At 41.8% G+C, this 18012-nt stretch overlaps 1 protein-coding gene across 1 annotated transcript in view; it reads right to left on the bottom strand.

Moving 5' to 3' along the window:
- LOC109542246 (zinc finger homeobox protein 3) overlaps positions 1 to 18012 on the bottom strand; it is a gene marked incomplete at its 5' end in the record, with an annotated part of 51838 nt that overhangs the window by 3823 nt on the left and 30003 nt on the right.

Below are 18012 nucleotides of genomic sequence, written 5' to 3'. Positions count from 1 at the left end.
TTTTTTGGACCAACAATTGGGAACTTCTCGCAGAAGAAATCGCGCCTATCAAACATCAGCCCTCAAAGCGCAATAATTAATTTGTAATAAACAATTAAAGTTGTGACCGCAAGCCGTATTCATTTGAAACGACAGTAAACGCGCGGGAATGGTCGTGACGTCATAGCGCTAGTTCGTTCGATCGGAAGGCAATACGGGAATACGGCTTCTCGTTGGATTGTCTGGGTGTTTGACTGTTCAGAATTCCGTTACGTTTGCGAGTAATATTTATCAAATTTAATTTTTGTGCAAGTTCACAAATGCAAGATGCTGACTTAAACTCAACTCGCTCCATTTACTTCAGTTGCTGACAGCCGTTGCCAAGCCCAGGAGTTGCGTTTTTAAAATACCCAAATACACCGGATTTATTGCCATTCAAACCCGAAAATCGACTTTCGGTAAACCACGAAAGTGGTTCGGTTGATTTGAGTGATGAATTTCTGTCCAGCAGAGCGTTTTTAACACGTAAAGAACGAAAAACTGCCTGACGTCTCTCATTACTTGTGCGGCGTTGCCGGAAATGTGACGCGTGGCACTTTGGGCGCGGCCTGTGAATCCACCCTACTTTTATAGTTTATAGTATAGTTCTGCGGTCTGTTTTAATTTGTAATTTAATTTAAATTAAATTAGCCCGGGAGTCGATGAAGAGTAAAATATGCCGGACCTTCTAAAACACTCTGTGCTGCTGTTAAATTTGAAAATTGTTCATAAAAAAGCCGCCCAGATACCATGAACATGCCGACAATTAACATCTATAATTATTTAAAAATAATCTGCACAGCTTTCTGAGAAACTGCTAAACACCATCATGAAATCTGGAAAGTTTTATGTGGAAATGGCCATAAAGATCGGCGCACGGCCCACTATACCACCTATTAAAACCTGCACCAGAGTGAATCAGAATAAATAAAGGACAATCATTAAAAGATTACATACTTGTCGATACATTAACATCAACAGTTGATCGGGCAGACCAGGCGAGTTCTTCGCGCGTTAACGACCGAATGGCATCGGCAGGACAGAGTCGATCGGCTGTAGCATGGGCCGGTCCCAATGTCTCGTGGACTTGTATAAATTTGTCCCAACATTTGTGTTATAAGATTGGGACGAGATTAAAATGGATTCCCCAACGGCCCACTCTTAACTTTGATTTTATTGAGGTGTAAGTACCTCAGGTGCTACGTTCCGCAATAGCACGCCAATCAGATGACTGCGAGAGCTCAGAGTGGGATCGGGTTGGCAACTTGAGTTTTAACACCAGCAACCCCGTTTATCGGTCGATTCTTTGGTCTTGAGTAACTCATTAAGCGATGAGTTAAAACCCATTAACTCAAAGAGCGGTAACACTCCAAAGCGCAACTCGACACAGTGTTGCCCAGGCCTAGTTTTATGTGCAATTTTTTTCGTGATCTTCATGCAAAACCATCAAAACTTTGCCGGCAAATCACAGAAGCGGGAATTGTGAACAGTCAGACTTTGTGGTTGGTGGAGCAGGAAAGGCAACATTTATGAACGCAGCAGTATAATATGGTACCAGATCAACGCATTGCAAACAAACGAATTTCCTGCATAAATTATCCCGGTAATTAGCTCTCGAACACGTCCGAACGCCACCTTGCGAGCAGATAAAAATAAATCGTTGTTTTAATAGCCCGTGGTACGCGAAGTGGTACCCGACCTCAGGTGTTGGGATGATTAGTTTGACCACGGTTTATTGGTTTTAATTTTACGACCTGGTTTAAAGGCCCCGAGTCAAATAAATTTTTCATTTTTCCTCTTTGGTTAGAGCCAGAGCCACCTCTTTAGCTGCGATAAAATACACTCTCCGTCTTGTTGTTGTTTGGCTGGGAAACAGGCAAGTTTTTAATTTTCAATAAAGCCGTAGCCGCGCCAGTGTTTCCGGGCGAAATGTATTTTATAATTCGTAAAAACTCGCACACAGTTCGGAAGCAAAAATCCATATCTCACCCCGGGGGTGCTTCAAGACGCAAGACGCCCCCCGCTTCTGCCCCTCTTACTTTTCGTCGGGCGAAAAAGTAAAATTTAAGAATCCATCGCCCTCGTCCCGAGCAGGAGTAGACCTGCTAAATTTTCATCTTCTCCTTTTTAATATTTTCCTGCGGATTTTTCTCCTTGTGAATGAGAACTTCTCTCGAAAACGACCCCCTAAAGGCCCAGGGAGGTGCTCTGCTCTTTGCCTTATTAGAGAATTGCTTTGCTGGAATTTTCGAGCGAATGCCCCAACTTTAAACTTCCCGACCCTTCAGTCGCGCTCAAGGGGGCTGGGGAGTATTCGTATCCGAATTGAAGGCGAAAATAGGCAATTTTCTTTTTATGTCGGAACGAGGATTTTTTAATTTCGACCGCGAATTATAATTAGAAAGTCGGAAAGTGTAATTTAAGATGCTGTTTTATTGGGGATTTTATTGTTAATGAAAATGAGTTTTCCGGCTCCGGGCCGTTTTTCCGCCGCGTGGTTTTTCGCACTGATTTTCCCCTTTGCATTTTATTATCGCGTTTCGCTTTGGAGTCGCTCGCTCTGTCGCAGCTACGCCACTGTTAAAACAATGTGCATTACCATGATAGGAAGAATTTTTATCGAACCTCAGCATCACGACAGCGCGAGACCCAACAATTCGATATCGATCCGAAGAACAAACATTTATGCAAGGTAATCGTATTAAATTGCTGATCTGTCATTGTCACATTTTCATATAATTCGATTCCTTGGCCGTAATGTAATTAAAAAGGGCGTTTCTGGCCGCGTTTACACCGGATAGAGTCCATTAGGCAGCGGAAAAAAACACAATTCAAATCGACTCTCATTTATTACCATTAGATCCATATCCATAAACGAGGAAACGTAATTCGGTAACGCAGTTGCTCCTTCTTAAGCGAGGAGGGCCAACCATTATTGCCAACGCGGCGTTTTGATTTAGGCTCGTTATTACCCGGAGATAATGAGTTTTTTTTGCACCCCCGATTGCTAAAAAGATGGGGTGCCACGCACCATTGTCTTTAAAGGGTGATTTATAGTCAGATATCGAACGTTCGCCTATGAATGAGACCGGGATTTCGGTCCGGATGTTTAGGGAAATCTTGCACGCTGCGTCTGGACTTTTAGTTAATTTGCTTCAAGCGTTCATCTATTTTCCATGAGCCTGTTGAACTGTGATTCAACATCTTCAGGGTCAAGAGGCAACGTGCTACTTGGTGTTATTTGAAACAATTGAATTTTTGACAAAGGGACCGCAGCTGTGAAAGAACCGAATGGAATTTCGAGACCGATTCTCGAAATTATAGTTGCCATCGGAAGAGTCAACTGTCTTCCGCAGATGGTGGAAATTTGAACTTCCCAGTTTCATTAGTTTGGAAGATGCGCATTTTTAAAGAAGACTGCGTAGTTCAGCTGAAGCATCCATTTTCAAACCCATATTTACTAAGCTGGCAAAAATCGGGCTTTCAGGTAATTTTGATGAAACTTGCGGCATCTTAAGAGTCGAATGTCTTCTGAAGATGGCAAAAATTTTATGTTGTTAGCAGCTTTCGTTTGGAAGATGCAAATTTTTCAAGAAGACTGCGCAGTTCAGTTGAAGCATCCATTTTCAAACCCATATTTACTAAGCTGGCAAAAATCAAGCTTTGAGGTAATTTTGCTGAAACTTGCGGCATCTTAAGAGTCGAATGTCTTCTGAAGATGGCGAAAATTTTATGTTGTTAGCAGCTTTCGTTTGGAAGATGCAAATTTTTAAAGAAGACTGCGCAGTTCAGTTGAAGCATCCATTTTCAAACCCATATTTACTAAGCTGGCAAAAATCAGGCTTTAGGGTAATTTTGCTGAAACTTGCGGCATCTTAAGAGTCGAATGTCTTCTGAAGATGGCGAAAATTTTATGTTGTTAGCAGCGTTCGTTTGGAAGATGCAAATTTTTAAAGGCGAGAGTGCAGTTAGGTTAAGACAAACACTTTTAGACAGATGCTAAGCAGGCGAAATTCAGGATTTGGGCCGATTTTCATGAAACTTTCGGCAGCTCAAAGACCGACTCTCGTCTAAAGATGCCGTCTGATGATTTCAAATTGTTAGCGACTTTAGTTTAGAAGTTTCGAATTTTTAAAGGAGAGAGCGCAGCTCGGTTAAAACACGCATTTTTCACACTGATATTTACTAAGCAGGAAAAAATTAGTCTGCATTGGGATTTTTGTTAAACTTTTTGCATCTTAAGAACGCAGAATGTGCTAAAGATGGTGAAAATTTCGAAGGCTGGGTTTTATTAGTTTGAAAGATGCAAATTTTTAGATGAGAGACCGCTGTTCAGTCAAACTATCCATGATCATAGCCACATTTACTAAGCTGTCGAAAATCGGGCTTTGTGGCAATTTGAATGAAACTTTCGATACTTTAAGAGTCAAATGCCTTCTAACGCTGCTAAAAATTTGAAAATTTTGGTTGCTTTATTTTGGAAGTTATGAATTTTAAAGGGAGATGGTGAAGTTCAGCAAAACGTACATTTCTAGACCGATATTTACTAAGCAGGAAAAATTCAGGATTTGAGGCCATTTTCAGGAAACTATCGGCCTGTTAAGAGCCGAGTGTCTTCTATATTTGCTGCAAATTTCAGGCTGTTGGTTGCTTCCATTTGAAAGATGCGAATTTTTAAAGGAGAAAGCGCAGTTGTCAGGATTCTGCGTCAGCAAAAATCAGGATTCTGAGCGATTGTTATGAAAATTTTCACCCTTTATCAAACTTTTTCCTTCTAGCGGAAAATTTCAACTTTTTGAAAGACGGCAGTTGAACGAACATGATGAGACCGATACTCACATTTTTTTTTCAAAACCGGCAACTTTTCTAATTTTTCCCAATTTCCGTACCCTGATCTCGGTCCAATAATCGCCCTTTGAAGATAATCGGGCAAAATCAAACCGCTTGTTCTTGATGGCACAGACGCGAGCCTTTATCACATTTTGCATTTTGAGATATGCGGGCTGGAAAATTAGCTCGTTTTTCCCGGATAGAGCCTTATCGGCAACCGAACCGATATGCCCTCCTATTCGTAGAAGGCCCGATGGAAATCAATAATTTAAACCCGCGGGCTCAGTTTTTTCGGGGGTTGAATAAGACGACGTCGATTCTTCATTTCCACGAGGGCCGCGTTGTCAGGTTGCTTCATGGCCAAAGAATTGTTTAAAATCTATTGATAGAACTCGTCTGGAACCAATCAAGCCTACTGTTATCCTCACTTAAATTGCCAAAGAAACACTCCTAGAGCCTGGGGATCAACAGTGAAGGTCAACACTCGTAAACTAGAGTTGATACCTGTAGTGGTGCGAAACTATTAAAGTGTAATATGCTCACAAGGACACAAATGGTGGATAATAACAGTACATCATATAACAGAGAAGTCAGCGATGTCAACATTGATCAAGTGAGAAAAATGTGAAAAAATTTGGCAACGTGCCCACCCTCAGGCGTGTTCGTGACTCATTTTTTTCCTACCCTTATTAACGGAACGAATATCTGTACATAAAAAATGCAACCCTCCCACACAAGACGGCTCCCCGAGCCCCCGGTCTAATTTATAGCGAAGTCCCGTTTTAAAAGGGGGAAGACGTCCAAATTAATTTATTGGGGAGCCGATGTTTGCAACTGTGTTCCCAAACTCGCCAGATCAGCATCAGCCAACGCATCGTTAATATGGAGATTTTCAGTTAATTGAATCGAGAAAAATCAGGGCAATTACCCACTTGGTGCGGCCAATTAGGCCAATTTAAGAATCGCCTTGACGCAATTAAAGGAAATCTGACTGGCCGAATCAGGCTGCGTCTCTAAGCAGGAAGAGGATGTGACGCGTGCATTAATTGCAGTGTGAACCGGCCTTAACGAATTATAATTATCGGCGCGTTTTAATAGGGATATTCTTAGTTAAGATAATTATTAGGGCCAATTTACACCAGCAAGCGGGGGCGGCATCAAGGAAGAGGGCATTTAAAACGCTTACTGTCCAATTTTACGTGATTATTTAAAATTGCGCCAGTTTACCGGCTTGAAACCGCGACATTAAACTGCTCAAAATCCTGCAAATCCACCTGTCGCCTCACAGTTCAACGTGATTGACCTCCAACCCTTCCTTCCCTAAGCTCTGGCACTCAATTTGTCAAAACAGCAACTTCAAATCTGCTAATCGGCTGGCGCCGCTTTAAACTCGAACAATACTTTGTCAAGTTGTAATTAACAACCGCAATTCCCCCCAAAAGGGGAAAGCAACAGGTCGCGCGCGCCGCGAAAGGGTTAAGTCGGAAAATTAATTGCCCAGAGGGTGAAAATGGCCCTTCAGCCCTTTCATCAGGCCCGATTAAAAGCCGTGTGTTTTGATGCTGTGGGAAAATCGGATAGCGCGTGGGAAATGTGTCCGAAAACAATGGAAAACGTGCTTAAAAAATTACATTAGTACTGACCTGTCCAACAGAGGTCAGTATCGGTCCATACTCGCACGGTGCTGATTCATAAGCTGAAATTCGAAAAGAAAAACGTGTCAGAAACAGCAAGAAAACTAAACGTTTTGGCCAGAAAGTTTCGGAAATTTTTAAGCACGTTTATTCCATTCGCTTTTTCGGACTATTGGCGGCTGACCCAAACTAACCCCAACTAACTAAACATGCTTAAAATTTGGAAACTACATTTTTAATTAAAATAAATCTTGAACCGAAACTGATGCAGTTTGCATAGGAAAAGAGTTTTAGGACAAGCTGGGACACACACAGGGCGATTGAAATGTGGCAGCCTAATACCGAGGGCTTGAAAAGTCAATCGGAAATTCGATGGAAGCCTGTTGCTTTGGCGTGAGGCTGATGAGTTGTGAGGAGTCGTGGAAAAACCGGTCTTTAGTCTTTAGGTAGTCGTCGTGCTTGTTAAAAGACGTGAGGAGATTCTGTCTTTTTTAAAGACAAACATTTTTGAGGCGAAATACCCAACAAGCAGTTTGTAAAAAATGAATGCGCCTCAACAATATAGAACTTATCTACCACTCATGCTTGCAATAGGTACGTCAGGAAACAATTTTTGCCATCACGGTCTAAAGCCGATGGAAAAAGCGAAAATTCCCACAATCCGTCTCATAATATCACTCGAAGGAGAAAATCAGATGCTTTAAGCGAGGGAAAACTCACTTTAATAGCAGTTTCCAGGATGTTCTCCGTTTGAGGTTGAAGAGTTTGGTAGTCTGTGATGCACACTCGCATCGCAATTTTTCTATTGATTGCGCAAATTGCATTACAAAATTGCCACAATTGGCTGAAGTATGGAAGAACAATGGAAAGTAGCGCCCCAAACAATGACGTCACTGCCAAATGACCTGGGACAGACTATACTTTCTGTTTCTGTCCGCTCTGTTTGGTTGAGTAACCAACTTGAGTTCACGTGGGTTCGCGAACGTTCGCCGCCATTCGCTAACGTTAATCCAGTTGGGCCGGGTTTTCAGTGAACCCGCAATAAGGTCGGTTAATTAGAGGGCCAATTTGCTAGGGGCGCATTCGGGAACGTAGCAGCGCGCGGAACAAAAAAGCGGGATTTTATACACATCTTTTGTTACGCCGGCTTTTGTTCGTGGGCGCGCAGGTAGCTGGAGGAATGCGATCCTGATCTGGTCGTCGTGATTCTATAAACACTGCGCGGGTGTTGGAAATTATCATTTATTTTGTCAGCTTCGTTTCAGCTCGAGATCGAAACCGTTTCCGTTCCATTGTTTGTTCGGTTCGTTGGAACGGCTCCGAGGGTCGGCCGAGAACACCTAAGGGATGAATGGCGCTTTATGTCTTTTTACGTGTCCTCAGATATGGTTTGTGTGTAATGAAAGGCCCTTCGCCCCTTTGATAATGACGCAGATTTACCAAGTCATGCGAGCCCAAGCATCTGAATTTTGCGATTATTGTGCGATCAACCGCCTGCGGAAAAAACTGCATACTAATCTAGCCGAAGGAAAGTCAATTTAAAGCACCGGCGTGTACTTGTGGCATAGGAAGAGTCTTATTAAAAAGTTCCCTCATTATCCTTGCCCGAGACCCGCAAGAAGTTCCTTCGAGACTTTAATAATCGCACCACGACATCTGCTCCAAACCAATTCAAACTTTATAATTACCGAGATCCCCCGGGTCTCATACAGGCCTTATAAAACCGTATATATATATAAGGAGAGCAAAAGCGAAGGCGTATTTCAGCGTCCGTATAAGCTTCCATAGAATGCGAAATGAGAGCCGCATATTAAAATTTTAACGGCCCTCGGGACATTTTCCGAAGGGGGATTAAAAAAGTGATTTCCTGGATTATTCCTCGGCAAATCTCCACTGGATCGACTAGTTTTCCCAGTGATTAGCTGCAGGAGTATCACGCGAACCACACAATCGAATTGCACCGCTCGAATCATTCGATTATGGAAAGAATCGAGTCAATTTTGCCGTGCGATAGAAATGGCACTTTTAAAATGGATCAAAGCACCTCAAGCTTCCCATTGATTTTATATGGAAACAACCGATGTAAATTTGGTAATATTGGGAACGAATGGTCCCATCAGTTCTTCTCTAAGTATCGGTGAAAAAGACAATAAATTGCCCCATAGCGACCATAATCATTCAATTTTGGTTAAATTACGTATTTTTTGAGCTCATGAAACTAGTGGAGCACGTATTTTTTGTCTACGTATTTATGATTTCCTATTTGGGCTTTCTACGAACAATTTTAAGCTTTTCCAAATTCAACTGTATTTTCCCCATTTAGACGACATTCTTGCTCAATGGGATTTCTTGCTCACCTTTGCAACAGTTCGTCCCGTTCGCTTTTCATTAGATTTTCCTTGATTTCGTGATTTTGATTCGATGAAAAATGCATTTCATTCAATCTGGTTATTTGTTGACCACAAACGACGATGTTCTTCAAAATTTACGTAAATCAACAGTCCGTTTTGCTCGATTCTCGTTATCCTTGTAAAAGTGTGTGCTTTATGATTTTTATATGGGCTTTTTACGGGCGACGTGAGCGTTTGTCGTTCATAATCCAGTGAACAAATTGGCGTTTTTTTGCAAACTCCCAAAAGGTTTTTCTTCGGTGTAATCTTAGACGGTTTCCAAAGTTCTTCTGCTCTGCAATTTTTTGCGTATTGTATTTTTCGCCTGGAAATTAATACAAGAAATCTTCCGATTCTCCCCAAAATCAGTGTCCAAATCGCCTGAGGGTGAATTTTGAGCAACCCAAACACTCCTGAACCAGCAGAAGCGAAGTAAAAAAAGTGGTCCGATGGGCGCAAAATAACAGAAACGGTTTTGATGATGCACACATTTACATATAAAGAATCGATTCAGTTAAAAAGCGTAAATCTCGAACGGGAAGCAGCGAGCGAGAAGGAGAAAGACTGGGCTGGCAAAGGGGACAAGGAAAAAGTGAGCAGCGAACAAAAAAAGCGGCCGAGAATCAGAATTCAAAAGGCCTTAATGTGGAAACTTAAAATTTATAGGTGGAGAACAATGATGCGAGTTTTTATAGATTTAAATTATTGGCTAAGTTCGGTCATTTGGACTGGGCCGGTTAACTAAGTTATATACGACGGGCGCAGGATAACGATGGCGTTTATTTGTGTTAAAATCGCCCACGATCGAGTTAAGGCAGCCCACTTTTGCTTGTTTACGGGGATACGATCGTAAAGTTGGCCACAATAAGACAAAGTCGCCTTGTGTAAATGGGTATGGTTTATTAGCGCGACAGCCCGGATAGCTTGGTTCATATGTTAATACGCTTTTCTTAAAAATCTGCGAAAATACCATTAAAAGCCCGCTCATGGGCGTAGCCAAGTTTTCGAACAATCTCAAACGCAAATATTACCCGGACGCTATTCAAATCGACAAGGAGATGTTTATGATAATGCCCCGGTCTCGACATTTTAATGTGGTCCAACATCGTTTTCATGGACTCTCGATGGGGTGGTCAAGCGCCCAATCTAACGTCCGATTTTAATTAGCTTTCTACCTGCTTTTGGACTTTTTTCTAACACTTCCAGGTGCAGTTTTAAGTCACAAGGTCCATTTGAAACTGAAGAAGTCTTCGGTCGACCACACCTGCTGAAAACCGCATTTCTCTATAAGTACATATTTATTTTGCAGCTCTCCCATATGAAGTTCCCTTTTACCATGTTATTACACACAATTGCACATCTACATATTTGACCCCATTAGAAAATCCACCCCAGTTTCGGATATACTTCTCAGTCCCACCCCATTGTAATGTCGAAAGCCATTTTACCAACTTATTACTTTTTATTTCAAATCGCTCCCTTTAATGACGGTCATAAATTCGAAATTTCCAATTTGAAACGATCGACGTTTTTGGCTCGCCCATGAAGGGGGTGATTTTAGTAATTTACATTTTTTTTTCGGGCGACGTTTCGTAAGCTCGGAGGGTGTTAGAGTACGAGTTTTACATATTTTATAGGCGCTGAGAAGAGAGAGATCTGGAAGGAAACACTGTTGAAGTCGCATCTCAACGCGGACATTCGAAAGAGACGGTTAATGGAAAAGTAAAGTTAAATAGTGATGTTTCGGATTATTTTCCAGCAGTTTTCTTGCTCCCTGCTCGGTGACGAAAGATCTAATTTACGTGTGGTGTGTATTCGAGGCTCCATTCCGTGATAATGAAGTTTAAACTTTGGACATTTTTTGCACCATTTTTCGTTTTTGTAGGTGTCTGAGCACGAGTTTCACATATTTAATGGTCATTCAATCGCAATAAAAAAAATCGCAATAAAAAATTCAATCGCAATTTTTATTTCACATTTTGACTGAAAGCCAGGAGAGAAAAAATATTAAAACAATGACACGTAGTCAGAAAAAAAATTGATACAAAACTACAGGCGTAAATTCGAAAATGGAATCCTGTTGTTTGGGCCACCAAGTAAACTGAAAAGTTGGCAAAAATACCAATTTTAAACTGAACCCATTGTGCTGTCGGCCCGTTCCCTTCATGCAGGGCTCGATCCTTTATGTGGCAATTTCGCCCCGCTAAGTAAATAAGACGCGATAGGGGTGGAAATGATTTTTAATATTAAATACGGCGTTAAAAGTACAAAAGTGTGGATACTTCTTTTTTTTCCCGAGCTGGCGTACATCATTAATCATCGCGCATAATACAATGTGTCGTTATAGGGGGATTTTTGCATGAAAAATGCGGATTCCTTGCACAAAGAAGGGAACATGCAGGGGTTGTGGGGCGACGGTTCGACTTGCAAAATGCGTGCTTCCTGTCCCATTTGAATCGAGCACCACAAGATTATGATAATTCGCTGGTTGATTATCGCAGATGCCATTTACATAGTTATTTTTGAACAAAAGCATTTTTGTGCAGCCTTTTGGCGTCTGCGGCCTGCGGGGCCCCAATTAAATATGCAAATCGGCATGCTAGGCGAAAATCCTCTCTTTTTTCAGTCTGTCGCATTCATAATTAATGTCGAGGACTTTGTCTTCGGCTGATTAGAGATAAAATCTCCGACCGCGGAAGCTTACAGTAGCAGAGATGTCATCAGCATCGGAGGACAGAAATTGTCTCCATAGGTAGAGCAAGATTTAGGGACGAAAATAGGCGAGAATTGGAGTTAACTTGCATTTTTGGCAAAAACCAGCATTTGCGGCAGACCTCACATCCCAAGCCCATAAAGACTAACAAGATAGCCGAAAAAACAAGGCCGGTTCTTGTGCTAATCAATCAATATCCCCCAAATAACATTGCTGATAGCCTGAAGACTGGCTGGCAGCGGGCTTTGCCTAACTAACCATGTGATTTAATCTCCGGTTAAGCGTAAAACGTTGTCTTAACTATTTAGCTTCCGAATTAAAAGAACCGGGATTGCTGGCGGCGGCCGATGGCCGATCGATTTATTAAATAATAAAATTCCCCCGCGGGCAAAATATTCCATGGACATCTGCTGAAACAAGTCGATCGTTGCCTATTAATTTCCGAATCTCGATATTTGGCTTAGGGATCGAGAGAACGACCCCCCGAATTGTGGCATCGCTATTGTTGAGGTGTTGTTTGCCACCTTCGGATAAACATCGACCAGGGTGAGATTAGTGCGCATTTGCTCTTGGGCCGGACGGAAAAGTTCCATCGCGTTTGCAAAGAAGAATTTTAAATAGTGCACTCGCCCCTTAGGCAATTTCTCTTTCATGTTGCCACTCCAATTCCGAATTCAATTATTGCGCTGACAAAAGGAGGAGATAGAGAGAAGCGAACGCAAACTGAGGAAAAAAGAAACCGGCCGAAACGAGGTGGGATGCAAAATTGAAAGAACAAGGGCGGCCTATTTAAATATCTCGTTTCGCCCATAGATTGCGTTATCTTGAGCGTGAATTTCCAATTTTCGAAACATAAACTCGATTTATGGATGGAATGTTCAAGTTGTGCCCCCGAAACAGTCGAAGCCAATCTGAGCGGGGATTTATTGCGATCGAAGAAATTGAGTTGGAATAATGGCGTGAGATGTTCCCGAGACAATAGACAATAAAAAATAAATTATAAGCGATCGTTTAAGAGTCCGTTACGTTTATTTAATGCCCGCTAATCATGCAACGATTTAAATATAAATCGCCCCGTACACGATGGTACGCGGATGCGCCCCTTCTGAGCGCCCTCCAAACCAGTCCAAACTTTTTTTCTTGTTCCCTGATAATGGTAACGGTTTAATTTGGACGAAATACGTCAGCAGCCCTTCAGATTATTAATGTCATTCCGGAAATAGCTCAAAGTTGCAAAGGGCGTCTCAAACCTTCGAAAACTCATGGCAGAACCAAGCCAATAGCGCAAGGCGCTTGTAATTCAAGGATGTAAGTGTAACATTCACACTTCAAGTGAAGAAAGCTGGCAATTCACGGTCTTGAAGGTGTCAGCTTTCAGTGCTTCTTGTATCAGCGATTTTTTTCACGTGCAGGACTGCGATCTTCCCAAGCGTGTTTCCAAACAACCAGCTAAGAATTCGATAACGAAATTTTCAATTTTTTCCTTTTTTGAAGAAGAAGGGTTCAATTAATGTGTGGTTTGAATGTGGTCCGATTCCACATAGGGGTTTCTTTATAATGAATTTTGGCGAATTCGATTTCTTCCAGCGGTTTTTCTTTGGTGCGTCCTTTTCTGAACCATTCGTTCAGCGTTCTGAGTGACGGCCTCAGCAAACGATCGATTCAGCGGTTTTTCATTTTTAGACCGTGAGCTTTCGAAGGCGATTTCTGAACCATCAGCTCAGATTTTTCAATAGGATTCTCACCACACGATGAAGGAAGCTTCAGTTTGCAGCGGTGTAAATGTGGTTCCATTTGAGTACGATTGACGGACAAAATTAATATGGGAAATGTTGGTACTTTTTCAGTGATTTTTTGTTTTTGCACGATGACTTTTAGAAGATCATTTCTGAAGAAACACCGCAATTTTCTCAATTAAATTTTCTGCATACGATGAAGAAAGCTTTAGTTTGCATGCACTCTAAATATGGTTCCATTTCAAAAACGCCTTTTTCAATAATTAATTTTTTAAATTTGGCAAATTTTTCAGCGGTTTTTTGTTTTTGCACCATGCCTTTCTGAGGATCACTTCTGAACCACCAGCTCAGGTTTCTAAATGCAGGTTCTAGCACACGATCAAGAAAGCTTCAGTTTGCATGCGGTGTTAATGTGGTTCCATTCGAATAAAGTGTTCAGAAAAAATTAAATTCCAAAATGTGGATACTTTTTCAGCGGTTTTTCGTTTTTGCACGATGGCTTTCCGAAGACCATTTCTGAACCGTCAGGTCGTTGTCTTCAACGGGGGTTTGAGCATACGTTTAAGAAAGCTTCAATTTGATTGCGGTGTTATTGTGGTTCCATTCGAATAATGGGTTGAGAACAAATTAAATTCCAAAATGTGGATACTTTTTCAGTGGTTTTTCGTTTTGGCACCATGGCTTTCCGGATACCATTTCTGAACCATCAGGTAATTATCTTCAACGGAGGTTTGAGCATACGATTAAGAAAGCTTCAGTTTGCATGCCGTGTTAATATGGTTCCATTCGAGTAAAGCGTTCAGAAAAAAATAAATTCCAAAATGTGGATACATTTTTAGCGGTTTTTCGCTTTTGCATCATGGCTTTCCGAAGACCATTTCTGAACCATCAGGTCATTTTCTTCAACGGAGGTTTGAGCATACGATCAAGAAAGCTTCAATCTGCATGCGGTGTAAATGTGGTTCCATATGAATAAAGCGTTCAGAAAAGATTAGATTACAAAATGTGAATACTTTTTCAGCGGTTTTTCGTTTTGGCACCATGGCTTCCCGAAGACCATTTCTGAACCGTCAGGTCGTTGTCTTCAACGGGGGTTTGAGCATACGTTTAAGAAAGCTTCAATTTGATTGCGGTGTAAATGTGGTTCCATACGAATAAAGCGTTCAGAAATAATTAGATTACAAAATGTGGATACTTTTTCAGCGGTTTTTCGTTTTGGCACCATGGCTTCCCGAAGACCATTTCTGAACCGTAAGGTCATTGTCTTCAACGGGTATTTGAGTATACGATTAAGAAAGCTTCAGTTTGCATGCGGTGTTAATGTGGTTCCATTCGAATAAAGCGTTCAGAAAAAATTAAATTCCAAAATGTGTATACTTTTTCAGCGGTTTTTCGTTTTGACACCATGGCTTTCCGAAGACCATTTCTGAACCGTCAGGTCGTTGTCTTCAACGGGGGTTTGAGCATACGATTAAGAAAGCTTCAATTTGATTGCGGTGTTAATGTGGTTACATTCGAATAAAGCGTTCAGAAATAATTAGATTACAAAATGTGGATACTTTTTCAGCGGTTTTTCGTTTTGGTACCATGGCTTTCTGAAGACCATTTCTGAACCATCAGGTCGTTGTCTTCAACGGGGGTTTGAGCATACGGTCAAGAAGGCTTTAGTTTACATGCGGTGTTAATGTGGTTCCATTCGAGTAAAGCGAATAATAATAAATAATAATAATAAAAAAATAAATTCCAAAATGTGGATACTTTTTCAGTGATTTTTCGTTTTTGCATCATGCCTTTATGAAGATCATTTCTGAGCTGATGGTTCAATGGCCTTTCAATGGAGGTTTCAGCATAGCATTAATAAAACCTTTAATTTGTACGTGTTGTGACTGTGGTTCCATTTTACTGGTTGGTTTCTTTGTGACAATATTTTAAACTTTGGAAAATGTCATCGCAGTTTTTCAGTGAGTTTAGTGCATTGGAAATTGTATGCGCGTCTTACAGTTTTGCATTATCCTCTTCTAAAGCTTGTGCCTGAACCACCCCAATAGAGATTCGAATGAAATTTTCAGAACTCGGTAGAGAAACCCTCAGTTAGGTGTGGGAAAAATGTGGTTTGTTCACAATAAATTTTTAAACTTTGAAAAATTGGGAACATCACGCTCTTCTGAAGAACGTGTTTGGTTTCAGAACTCAATGAAGAAAGCTTTATTTAGTAAACATGCGGTGGCAGCCAGTTTCTTCATAATGAGTGTTTTCAAACCTTCATAGTTTTTGCGCGGTTTTCAAGTTACACTCCATGCGTGTGGTGCTTCGGCACTTCAATCGCGACTAGCTTACGATAATGAAACCAAATTGAACAGAAAAATCGATCCATTCATCTCGCCGCTACAATAGTTCGAGATTTGAATGGACGTGGCACTGGTTGGCTTTCAAACCGAACCTCTCATTGTTTCGATTTGCTCCAAAACCCCTGAGCGCTCATTATTAAGTAACTGTGCCCAACCAAATCTAATTATTTCCAACGTGAGGGATGGGTTGCCGCTAATTAAATTCAATGGTCAATTGCTGGGATTGCGGCCTTTAGCCGATGCAAAATGTCAATTTCGGATACGGCATTGTGAACGCGAACGCTCATTTGAATAACACAACAGCACCAGTTCAGTTAGAAAGTGTGTTTTATTGTCTTTGGTCTTGTTGTATTTCGTGCCAGCTGAGGCCATTTCTGATCGCTCAAGGAATGAGCGAATGGGAACGAAAAGGGGCATTTTCTGAGCAAATATTAACCGCAAGGCTCAAAGCAGGCAGTTTCATTCGGGTGAGGGAAAAGGACCAGGTACACTGATGAGTCGTGCAGAGTTTCCCAAAGCCCTGACAACAAATGAAGCTAGGAAAACATGGTTCTTTGAACAGTTCGCTGCTTGCAATTTTCCAAATCGGATCGCGAAATTGTGCACGAGGCGCGGTCGAACGGATCCAGACCAATTAAGTGGTTGATAGCGGCGAGGCCCCGCCCCCGCAGCGTTTCCAATTAAAAGCCCGAAAGAGAAAATCCCGGAAATGAGGAAACCCGGGAAAAACCGAGCGCTGGATCATTATCCGGCAACGAAATTCCTCCTTCGGACTAATTAGGAGCGCTGGCCAGTCCAATCCAGGCGTCGCGGCGCCAGCTAATTGGAGGATGAAAGGGGCGGCGCCGGCGTCGATTAAAAGCTTGCGCGAAACGACGCCGACCTGTTCCAGGGATCTGGAGGATGTCCTCCAGAAGACGATGTGCCCGGAGATCGATATTGAAATTAACTTTTCTTTAGCGAGCGCGACGTTCTCGAGAACTTCTGGATTTTCGCAAATTAAATTGCACTCCCGAACCTGAAACGCTCTCATCGTTCAGTGGCGTGGTCTTGCGGCCGCCATTTTCAAAAACTCAATTAGCAATTCTGATTCGCATTTGCTTATTCGAAACGGACAGACAAAAGAATATCGGTGACATATTTAAATATTTAAGCAACGAGACCAGACGGTTTATTAAAAGCGCTCGACATTTTCCCCGGCAGGGCCGGACTCAGTTGGACGGCGCATCCACTCAGGCCATCAGTAAAATTTCATCGGTAAAACAAGCTAAATCTGGCCGGGAACAGATGAGCGTGTGTGTCTTCCTATGCAAGAAAAACCCTCTAAAACGCGCCAAGACTAAATTTTTGTGCCGATTTCATCCATTTTGCCCCAGAAACCGCTACAGCTGCATGCAAAAGTCAGGGCCAGTTTCAAGCCCTCATCAGCTGGGCTTAGCCACAAAATAACCCTCCTGGAACTTCCACTTGTGGTATCGGTGCAGCGTTAGGAAGTGTTATTTTCAGGCTAAACCCAGCGGATGGGAGCTAATAGGCCAGAATGGGACCATTTTCTCATCACACGTCAACTGAAGCTTTCTTCATGCACCACACATAAATCGAAGTTTCCTTTATCGGTTGTTGGTACCGAAATTTTGTTCAGAAGAATCCAGTGGGTGGAATCGAACCACGTTGACACCACACGTAAATTAAACCCTTTTCTATTGACTGTTCAGGCGCCCATTTCAATGTCCCAGCTGGTTATTTAGAAACATCAGAAAAACACAATGGAAAAGTGGAAAATCGCGCAAAATTATTCAAAGTGTAAAAGCGCACGAGAAACCAAAACCAATAATGGAACCGCATTTTCACCACCCAACACCTGAGTATCAGTCTGGTTTTTCAGCTATTTCGATCCGAACCAGCTTCAGAACAGCATGAGGCGAAACCTTTCTCTATCGGCTGCTCAAGCGCCCCATTCCATATCTCAACCTGGGGGGTTATGTAGAAAAAATACTAAAAATATAAGTCTTCTGTTGTTTATGAACGTAGAACATAGAAAAATTATCGTCGTTTTGTGCAAGGGTGGCGCAATATTATTGCAAAATTTCATGTTTTTCGCCTCGTTTTGCATGTTTCTCGGAAGCAAAATGAGCAAGAACGCTCATTTGTACATCATTCCAGAGATAACTAAATGGCCTTTATTCGCAGTTTCTCAAGAACCATTCGAGCCACAGAATCGGTTGGGCATCGTTGGATAGAGAATTGAAAAGTCGATTCAGTCGTAACAACGTGAGTGAGGAAATTCCAGTAGTTTTGACTCAGAAAGCGAAATTTGACTATCAGACACGTAGGTGCAAGATT

The sequence above is a fragment of the Dendroctonus ponderosae genome, unplaced genomic scaffold (assembly GCF_020466585.1).
Source record: "Dendroctonus ponderosae isolate FM_Combo_2020 unplaced genomic scaffold, Dpon_F_20191213v2 Dpon_F_20191213_9, whole genome shotgun sequence".
Classification (NCBI taxonomy): domain Eukaryota; kingdom Metazoa; phylum Arthropoda; class Insecta; order Coleoptera; family Curculionidae; genus Dendroctonus; species Dendroctonus ponderosae.
This window is presented reverse-complemented; position numbering and strand designations above follow the sequence as displayed.